The sequence below is a fragment of the Theropithecus gelada genome, chromosome X, assembly GCF_003255815.1.
Source record: "Theropithecus gelada isolate Dixy chromosome X, Tgel_1.0, whole genome shotgun sequence".
NCBI lineage: Eukaryota > Metazoa > Chordata > Mammalia > Primates > Cercopithecidae > Theropithecus > Theropithecus gelada.
In genome coordinates, this window is record NC_037689.1 from 89,698,996 (window position 1) to 89,709,170 (window position 10,175).

Genomic DNA, 10,175 nt, shown 5'->3' on the forward strand with positions numbered 1-10,175 from the left:
AAGGCAGTTGGAAATATGATACTGAAGTGCAGATGAGAGGTTACAGCTAAATATATAGTTAGTCACTAATTTACAAAGTTATCATATTTCAAAACTTCACTTGCAAGTTTTGGTGTAATAACTCAAAGTGTAGTTTTTCATAGAGGCAATACTATAAGTGGTGATTATGTCTATTAGCCCACAATGTATATTTAATCTTGTTATGTAACTGAAATAACATATATTTGCAATAAATAGTATAAAATATTATTGTAATTTTAATTATTAAAATAGAAAAGCAATAAAATTGAATAAGAAAAATTCCCTGTTTTGAATACCAGTACTTGAGGTAATAACAAATTTAAACACAGTAATTTGCAGAATTTGATAGAATTTCATGGAGATTCTGAATGGGAACTGTAGACACTTTCAAAGGCTTTAGAGCTTTATTTTTTATGTTTTAGGAAGAAGGTCTTACTCTGTCATCTAGGATGGAGTGAAGTGGTGTGATCATAGCTCACTGCAGTCTCAAACTCTTGGGTTCAAGTAGCCCACATACCTACAACTGCTTAGTGACTGGAACTACAGGTGCATGCCACCTGTCTGTCAATTTTATGATAGAGTGTTTTTTAAATTGCTTATTTCTGTTAAAAACATCAGGATTTTGTATCACTAGTACTACCCTTCCCTTGCTTTCTGGTCTTCATTGGGGTTATTAGGGGCTCACAGATAGAAAGAAAAAGGAAAGGATCAAAATCAATAAAAGGATTGAGAGTATTCCCAAAGATCACCGAGCAGTGGCTGATAAAAAGGAGAGACCAAATGTTTCAAGAAGGCGCTCATCAAAAAATTGTCTGAGGAATTATCTTGAGCTGTCAGCCATAAAAGACAAACAAAGTTTAACATGTTCATACATTCATTAAACAAGCAAACAATATTCTCCTAAAAGGAAATCAATGTAGAAAGATTGTCAGCGATGTTACTTGGTTGTTTCAAAGTATCATCATCCCAAAATGACTTGGTTGCTATTCAAAGTGAGTATGGAGTGGTAAAGTAACATGTAGTTATCCAGTTGGAGATTGGAGGGGAAAGCAGTATAGAAACAGCTGCGGATATGCAAGACATGTTTTTTAAAGCTAGGTGTTTGAAACTAGAGAAATAATTACAAAAATGGGCAAAAGATCTGAATAGAAACTTTTCAAAGGAAGACATACAAAGGGCAAACAAGTATATGAAAAGCTGCTGAACATTATTAATCATCAGAGAAATGCATATCAAAACTACAATTAGATGCCATCTTACCCCCGTTAAAATTACTTTTATCCGAAAGTCAGGCAATAACAAATGCTGGTGAGAATGTGAAGAAAAGGGAACACTCATACACTGTTGGTGAAAATTAGATTAGTATAACCACTGTAGAGAACAGTTTGGAGGTTTCTCAAAAAACTAAAAAGAGAGCTAACACACAAGCCAGCAATTCCACTTCTAGATATATAGTCAAAAGAAAGGAAATCAGTAAATGGAAGAGATATCTAAACTCCTATGTTTATTGCAGCATTGTTTACAATAGTCAAGATTTGGAGGCAACCTAAATGTCCATGAAGAGATGAATGGATAAAGAAAATGTGGTACATATAAACAATGGAGTACTATTCAGTCATAAAAAAGAATGAGATTCTGTCATTAGCAGCAGCATGGATGGGATTGAATGTTATTATTTTAAGTGAAATAAGCCAGACACAGAAAGACAAACTTTGCATGTTCTTGCTTATTGGTGGAAGTGAAAAGTTAAAATAATTGGAATAGTAACAGCTCTGGTCTGTAGCTCCCAGTGAGACCAATGCAGAAGGTGGGTAATTTCTGCATTTCCAACCGAGGTACCCAGTTCATCTCATTGGAACCGGCTAGGTAGTGGGCGTGACCCATGGAGAGTGAGCAGAAGCAAGTTGGGGTGACACTTTACCTGAGAAGTGCATGGAGTGGGGGGACCTCCCTCCCCCAGTCAAGGGAAGAGATGAGAGACTGTGCTACCCACCAGGAGTACTACACTTTTCCCATGGAGTTTTGCAGTCTTCAGATCAGGCCTGTACCACCAGGCCCTGGGTCTTAAGCATGAAACTGGGTCACTATTCAGGCGGCACTAAGCTGCAGGAATTTTTACATACTCCAGTGGCATCTGGAACTCTAGGGAGACAGGATAACCATTCACTCCAGTGGAAATGGGGCTGAAGCTGGGGAGCCAAGCAGTCTCACTCAGCAAGTCCCACTTACACGGAACCCAGCAAGCTAAGAATCACTGGCTTGAAATCCCCATTGCCAGCACAGTAGTCTGGAGTTTGCCTGGGATGACCAAGTTCTGAGAGGAGGGAAGGGTGACTGCCATTACTGTGGCTTTAGTAGGTGCTTGTGTCCTGACAGTGCTAAGGAGACTTGGAGGTTTGGGCTGGGCAGAATTCTCCACATTACAGCAAAGCAGCTGTGCCCAGACTCCTTTAGATCCCTCCTCACCAGGCGGGGCATCCCGCAGGAAGTCCACCAGCTCCAGTCAAGGGCTTATAAACATAATTCTCACCTCCCTAGTATAGAGCACCTGGGGGGAGGCTTGGCCATAGTCCCGGGTTCAGCAGACTTAATTTTTCCTTCCTGCTGGCTCTGAAGAAATCAGCTGATCCCAATGAGGGGGATTCCCCCAACATAGTGATATGGGAGGTGGGCAGGGAAGTCGTGGGAAGGGAAGGGTCTGGTCCCTGGCTAGGGTTTCACCCCCAGGCCTGTGCCCACAGATCTAGGTGAGGACAAGCATTTCTGTTTTTATGCCCAAATGTTGCATTTTCCAAGAACACCCTGGCATACCACATCCCCATCCTGTGCCTATAAAAACCCTGAGACCCTAGTGGGCATGCACACAAGCAGCCAGATGTTGAAAAGAACACATCACTGGGAGAAAACACAAGCAGGTGGATGTCGAGAAAATGTTAGGAGGAGCATGCCAGTGGAAGAGCACACCGACAGACACTGGCAGGCCAGCAGGCATCGACCAGCAGAACTATGCGGAGTTTGTCTGGGGTGGTTGGAAAGGAGCCCAGCTGCTAAGTGGCCCATCTCCAGGGGAAAACTACCTTCCCACTCTATCCCCTTCTGGCTCCCCAGTCTGCTGAGAGCTACTTCCACTCAATAAAATCTTGCACTCATTCTCCAAGCCCACATGTGATCTGACTCTTCTGGTACACTAAGACAAGAAACCCCAGGATACAGAAAACCCTCTGTCCTTGTGATAAGGCAGAGGGTCTAATTGAGCTGACTAACACAAGCTACCTACAGACGGCTAAACTAAAAGAGCACACAATAACACACACTCACTGGGACCTCAGGAGCTGTAAACATTCACCCCTAGACACTGCTGTCAGGTCAGAGTCCCACAACTTGCCCATCTGCCTGCTCCCCTTAGGGGTTTGAGCACTGGGGCAACAAAGAAGCGAGCCACACCCCCATTGCATGCCCTGTGAGGAGGATAAGGAAACTTTTCCCATTTCAACAATACACCAGCCCTGCTAAGGGACAGACTGTCTCCTTAAGAGGGTCCCTGACCCAGTGCCTCCTGTCTGGGTGAGACCTCCCAACAGGGGTCAGTAGACACCTCAGACAGGAGAGCTCTGGCTGGCATCAGGTTGGTGCCCCTGTGGAAAAAAACTTCTGGAGGAAGGAGCAGGAAGCAATCTCTGCTGTTCTGCAACCTTCACTGGTGATACAACGCAAACAGGGTCTAGAGTGAACCCCAGTAAATTGCAGCAGACCTACAGAAGAGGGGCCTGACTTTTAGAAAACAAACAAACGAACAAAAAACCAAACATGAATAATAAGTAACAACAACATCAACAAAAAAGATCCCACAAAAACCCATCCAAAGGTCATCAGCCTGAAAGATCAGAGGTGGATGAGGAAAAATCAATGAAGATGAGGAACAATCAATGAAGATGAGGAAAACAATAAAGATGAGGAAAAACCAGTGCAAAAATGCTGCAAATTCCCAAAGCCAGAATGCCTCTTCTCTTCCAAATGATTGCAACACTTAACCAGCAAAGGCACAGAATGGGGCTGACACTGAGATGGATGAACTGATAGAAGTGGGCTTTAGAAAGTGGGTAATAATGAATTTGATTGAGCCAAAGGATTAAGTTCTTACCCAATGCAGAGAAGCTAAGAACCGTGATAAAAGATTACAGGAGCTGTTAACTAGAAAAACCATTCCAGAGAGAAACATAAACGACCTGATGTAGCTGAATAACACAACACAAAAACTTAATGATGCAAAAACAAGCATTAATAGTCAAATAGACCAAGCAGGAGAGAGAATAACAAAGCATAAAGACTATCTTGCTTAAATAAGGCAGGCAGACAAGATTAGAGAAGAAAGAATGAAAAGGAACAAAAAAAACCTCTGATAATTATGGGACTATGTAAAAAGACTGAACCTACAACTAATTGGAGTACCTGAAAGAGATTGGGAGGTTGGAGAAAAGTTGGAAAACACACTTAATGATATAATCCAGGAGAACTTCCCCAACCTAGCAAGACAGGCCAATATTCAAATTCAGGAAATCCAAAAAACCCTAATAAGATACTTCATGAACAGATCTACCTCAAGACACATTATCATCGATTCTCTAAGGTAAAAATGAGGGGAAAAAATGTTAAGGGCAGAAAGAGAGAAAGGCCAGGTCACCTACAAAGGGAAGCCCATCAGATTAACAGCTAACCTCTTAGCAGAAACCCTGCATCCCAGAAGAGATTAGGGGGGCGGGGGGCTAATATTCAAAATGCATAAAGAAAAGAAATTCCAACCCAGAGTTTATTTGGCCAAACTAAGCTTCATAAGCGAAGGAGAAATAAAAGCTTTTTCAGACAAGCAAATGCTAAGGGATTTTGTCACCACCAGGCCTTCCTCAAGGAAGCACTAAACATGGACAGGAAAAACCATTACCAGCCACTACAAAAACATACTGAAATACACAGACCAATGACACTATGAAGCAACAACATTAATAAGTCTGCAAAACTAACCAGTGAACATAATGATGAGAGGTTCAAACTCACACATAACAAGATTAACCTTAAATGTAAATGGGCTAAATGCCCCAATTAAAAGACACAAAATGGCAAGCTGGATACAAAGACAAGACCCATTGGTGTGCTGCATTCAAGAGACACATCTCATGTGCAAAGACACACATAGACTCAGAGTAAAGGGATGGAGGAAAATTTACCAAGCAAATGGAAAGCAGACAAAAGCAGATGTTGCAATACTAGTTTCTGACAAAATAGACTTTAAACCAACAAAGGTCAAAAAAGACAAAGAAGGGCATTACATAATGTTAAAGGGTTCAATTCAACAAAATAAACCAACTACATTAAATATATGTGCACCTAATACAAGAGCACCCAGATTCATAAAACAAGTTCTTAGAGACCTACACAGAGACTTAGACCCCTACACAATTATAGTGGGAGACTTTAATACCCCTCTGTCAGTATTAGACACATCATGAAGGCAGAAAATTAACAAAGATATTCAGGATTTGAACTCAGCTCTAGACAAAGCGAACCTGATAGATATCTACAGAACTCTCCACCCCAAAACAACAGAATATACATCTTTTTGGCACCACATGACACTTACTCTAAAATTGATCACATAATTGGAAGTAAAACACTCCTCAGCAAATACAAAAATCCTGAAATCATAACAAACAATCTCTCAGACCACAGCACAATCAAATGAGAACTCAATATTAAAAAGCCCACTCAAAACCACACAACTACATGGAAATCGAACAACATACTCCTGAATGACTCCTGGGTAAATAATGAAATTAAGGCAGAAATCAAGAAGTTATTTGAAAACAATGAGAAAAAAAGAGACAATGTACCAGAATCTCTGGGACACACCTAAAGTAGTATTAAGAGGGAAATTTATAGCACTAAATGCCCACATTGAAAAGCTAGAAAGATCTCAAATCTACACCCTAACATCACAAGTAAAAGAACTAGAGAACCAAGAGCATACAAACTCCAGAGCTAGCAAAAGACAGGAAATAACTAAGCTTAGAGTGGAACTGAAGCAGACAGAGACACGAAAAAACCCTTCAAAAAAATCTACAAATCCAGGAACTGTTTATTTGAAAAAGTCAACAAAATAGACCACTAGTAAGATTAATAAAGAAGAAAACAAAGAAGTTTCAAATAAACACAATCAGAAATGATAAAGGGGATACCACCACTGTACCCAAAGGAATACAAACAGCCATCAGAGAATACTATAAACACCTCTATGCAAATAAACTAGAAAACTTAGAAGAAATGGATAAATTCCTGGACACCTACACCCTCCAAAATCTGAACCAGAAAGAAGTTGAATCCCTGAATAGACCAATAGCAAGTTCTGAAATTGAGGAAGCAATAAATAGTCTACCAAAAAGAAAACAAAAATAAAAACAAAAAAACACGTCCAGATGGATTTTCAGCTGAATTTTACCAGAGATACAAAGAGGAGCTTGTACCATTTCTTCTGAAACTATTACAAACAATTGAAAAGAAGGGACTCCTCCCTAACTCATTTTATGAGGCCAACATCATCCTGATACAAAAAATTGGCAGAGATACAACAACAATAACAACACAACACTTCAGGCCTATATTCATGATGAACATTGGTGCAAATATCCTCAATAAAATACTGGCAAACCGAATCCAGCAGCACATAAAAAATCTTATGCACCATGATCAAGTTAGCTTCATCCACGGGATGCAAGGCCGGTTCAACATACAAAAATCAATAAACACAATTCATCACAAAAATAGAATTAAAGGGAAAAACCACATGAATATCTCAATAGATGCAGAAAAGGCCTTGAATTTGATAAAATTCAACATCTCTTCATGTTTAAAACTCTCAATAAACTATGTATTGATGGAACATACCTCAAAATAATAAGAGTTATTTATGACAAATCCACAGCCAATATCATACTGAATTTCAAAAGCTGGAGGCATTCTCCTGGAAAACTGGTACAAGACGAGGATGCCCTCCCTCATCCCTCTTATTTAACATAGTGATAGAAGTTCTGGCCAGAACAATCAGGCAAGAGAAAGAAATAAAGGGTATTCAAATAGGAAGAGAGGAAGTCAAATTGTCTTTGTTTGTAGATGGCATAATCCTATATCTAAAAGACCCCACTGTCTCAACCCAAAAGTTTCTTAAGCTGTTGAGCAAGTTTAGCAAAGTCTCAGGATACAAAATCTATGTGCAGAAATCACAAGCATTCCTATACACCAACAATAGATGAGCAGAGACCCAAATAATAGATGAGTTCCCATTCACAATTGCCACAAAGAAAGTAAAATACCTAGAAATACAGCTAACAAGGGAAGTGAAGGACCTCTTCAAGGAGGACTACAAACAACTGCTCAAGGAAATCAGAGAGGACACAAGCAGATGGAAAACCATTCCATGCTCATGTATAGGAAGAATCAATATCATAAACATGGCCATAGTGCCCAAAGTAATTTATGGATTCAGTGGTATTCCAATTGACCTACCACTGACATTCTTCATAGAATTAGGAAAAAAAACGCCGATTTTAAAATTCATATAAAACCAAAAAAGAGGTCACTTAGCCAAGACAATCCTAAGCAAAAACAACAAAGCTGGAGGCATCACATTACCCTACTTCAAACTATACTACAAGGCCACAATAAACAAAATAGCATGGTACTTGTACAGAAACAGGCACATAGACCAATGGAAGAGAATAGAGAACTCAGAAGTAAAACAGCACATCTACAATCATCCCATCTTCGACAAACCCCCAAAAAACAAGCAATGGGGAAAGGATTCCCTATTTAATAAATGGTGCTGGGAGAACTGGCTAGCCATAGGCAGAAAATTGAAACAGGATTCCTTTCTTACAACTTACACAAAAATTAACTCAAGCTGGATTAAAGACTTAAATGTAAAACCCAAAACCATAAAAGCCCTAGAAGAAAATCTAGGCTGTGTCATTCAGGATATAGGCATGTGCAAAGACTTTATGATGAAATTGTTGAAAGCAATTGCAACAAAATCAAAAATTGATGAATTGGATCTAATTAAACTAAAGAGTTTCTGCACAGCAAACAAAACTATTACCAGAGAGAGCAGACAATCTATAGAATGGGGAGAAACTGTTGCAATCTATCTATCTGACAAAGGTCTATTATCCAGAATTTACAAGGAACTTTACCAAATTTACCATTAAAAATAATACAATCCCATTAAAAAGGGGGCAAAGGACTTGAACAGACACTTCTGAAAAAAACTGAGACGTTCATGAGGCCAACAAACCCATGAAGAATAGCTCAACATCACTGATTATTAGAGAAATGCAAATAAAAAACACAACGAGATACCATCTCATGCCAGTCAGAATGTCAACTATTAAAAAGTCAAGAAACAACAGATGCTAGCAAGGTTGAAAAGAAATAACAACACTTTTACACTGCTGGTGGGAATGTGAATTAGTTCATCCATTGTGGAAGGTAGTAGGGTGATTCCTCAAAGATTAAGAACCAGAAATACCATTTGAGCCAGCAATCCCATTCCTGGGTATATACCCAAAAGAATATAAATCATTCTATTATAAAGATACATGCATGCATATGTTCACTGAAGCATTATTCACAATAGAAAAGACATGGAATCAGCCCAAATGCCCATCAATGATAGGCTGGATAAAGAAAATGTGGTACATATATACCATGGAATACTATGCAGCCATAAAAGGGCACTAGATCATGTCCTTTGCAGAAACATGGATGAAACTGGAAGCCATTATCGTCAGCAAACTAATGCAGAAACAGAAAACCACCCACTGCCACCCAGGGAACAGCTGGTGAGGACTGCCATTCTGAGGACCCTCCTGATAAGCTTGGGCCCTCTCTTGCTTAACAAGCCTTAAGGGTAAAAGCTGTTAAACTGGAGAAGGAAGTCCACGATTTAACGGTGAGATACCAGAGAGCTGTAGCTGATTGTGAAAACATAAGGAGGTGAACCCAGAGATGTGTGGAAGATGCCAAAATATTTGGAATCCAGAGTTTCTGTAAGGACTTGGTGGAGGTGGCTGACATTTTGGAGAAGACTACAGAGTGCATTTCTGAAGAGTCAGAGCCTGGGGACCAGAAGCTCACTCTGGAGAAGGTCATCCAATGGTTGTCACTTTTAGAAGCAAAGCTGAAAAGTGTGTTTGCCAAGCATGGCCTGGAGAAACTGACATCCATTGGTGACAAATATGATTCCCACGAGCATGAATCCTCTGTCATGTGCCAGCTGGTGTTGTGGTGCAGTCTGGCACCATGGCATTAATAAGACAAGATGGTTACAAACTTCATGGCTGCACCATTAGGCTTGCCCAGGTAGAAGTGGCAGTGGAGTCTCAGAGAAGACTGTGAAGAAGCCATCAGGAACTCAATGTTCTCCCAGAGCGCAGTCACCTGTGTTTCATTTATTTAGTAAAGTAGGTTTGTATTGTACATGAGGTACTTCATGTGATATGTTTTGGATTTAGTCATACTGGTTTTATGTCTAAGATATTCTATTGATTTAATGTGACCTGTTTGGTCTCATCAGAAGTCTTACCATTGGGCCTTTGAACAGTGTGACAAGTCTTCCGATGGCCTTTATGAAAACATGGTAAGCAGAATTGGTACTCTGATGAATTTGAATCCAAAATTCTTTTAACTATGTGTTTTCAACTACATGTTCCTTCCTAGGGGTCCCCATAACAGGAATTGTATAGTATCTTGTATTTTGTGGAAAAAGGAGATGGTAGGGATTGGTTCAACATTTAGGTACTTAGAGGATAAAGCGTCTTTGTATTCTTGTAAATTTATTCCTGTATAAATTTAAATCATTTGAATTTATTTTATTCACATAGATTTTCACGACTTTACCTTTTGTTTTCTTTCCTTTTAGTCATCTTTTGTCCTTGTAATCCCAACTACATAGGATTTATGCTCACATCATTATCTCATACTCACCCTTTCTCATCCCCATTTGCAGGGGCTAAAGGTCTAGGTGAGACTTGGAATGCAAGAAACATCAGGAAATTTGAGATACCCAGGACCCTTTGAAACAAGAATGACCAAAAAGCCTTGGGCTGTCT

The 10,175-nt window shown here is 39.7% G+C and overlaps 1 pseudogene; it reads left to right on the plus strand.

Moving 5' to 3' along the window:
• The first annotated feature begins 955 nt into the window (after positions 1-955).
• On the plus strand, positions 956-9,462 carry LOC112615209 (annotated as a pseudogene).
• The last annotated feature ends 713 nt before the right edge of the window (positions 9,463-10,175 follow it).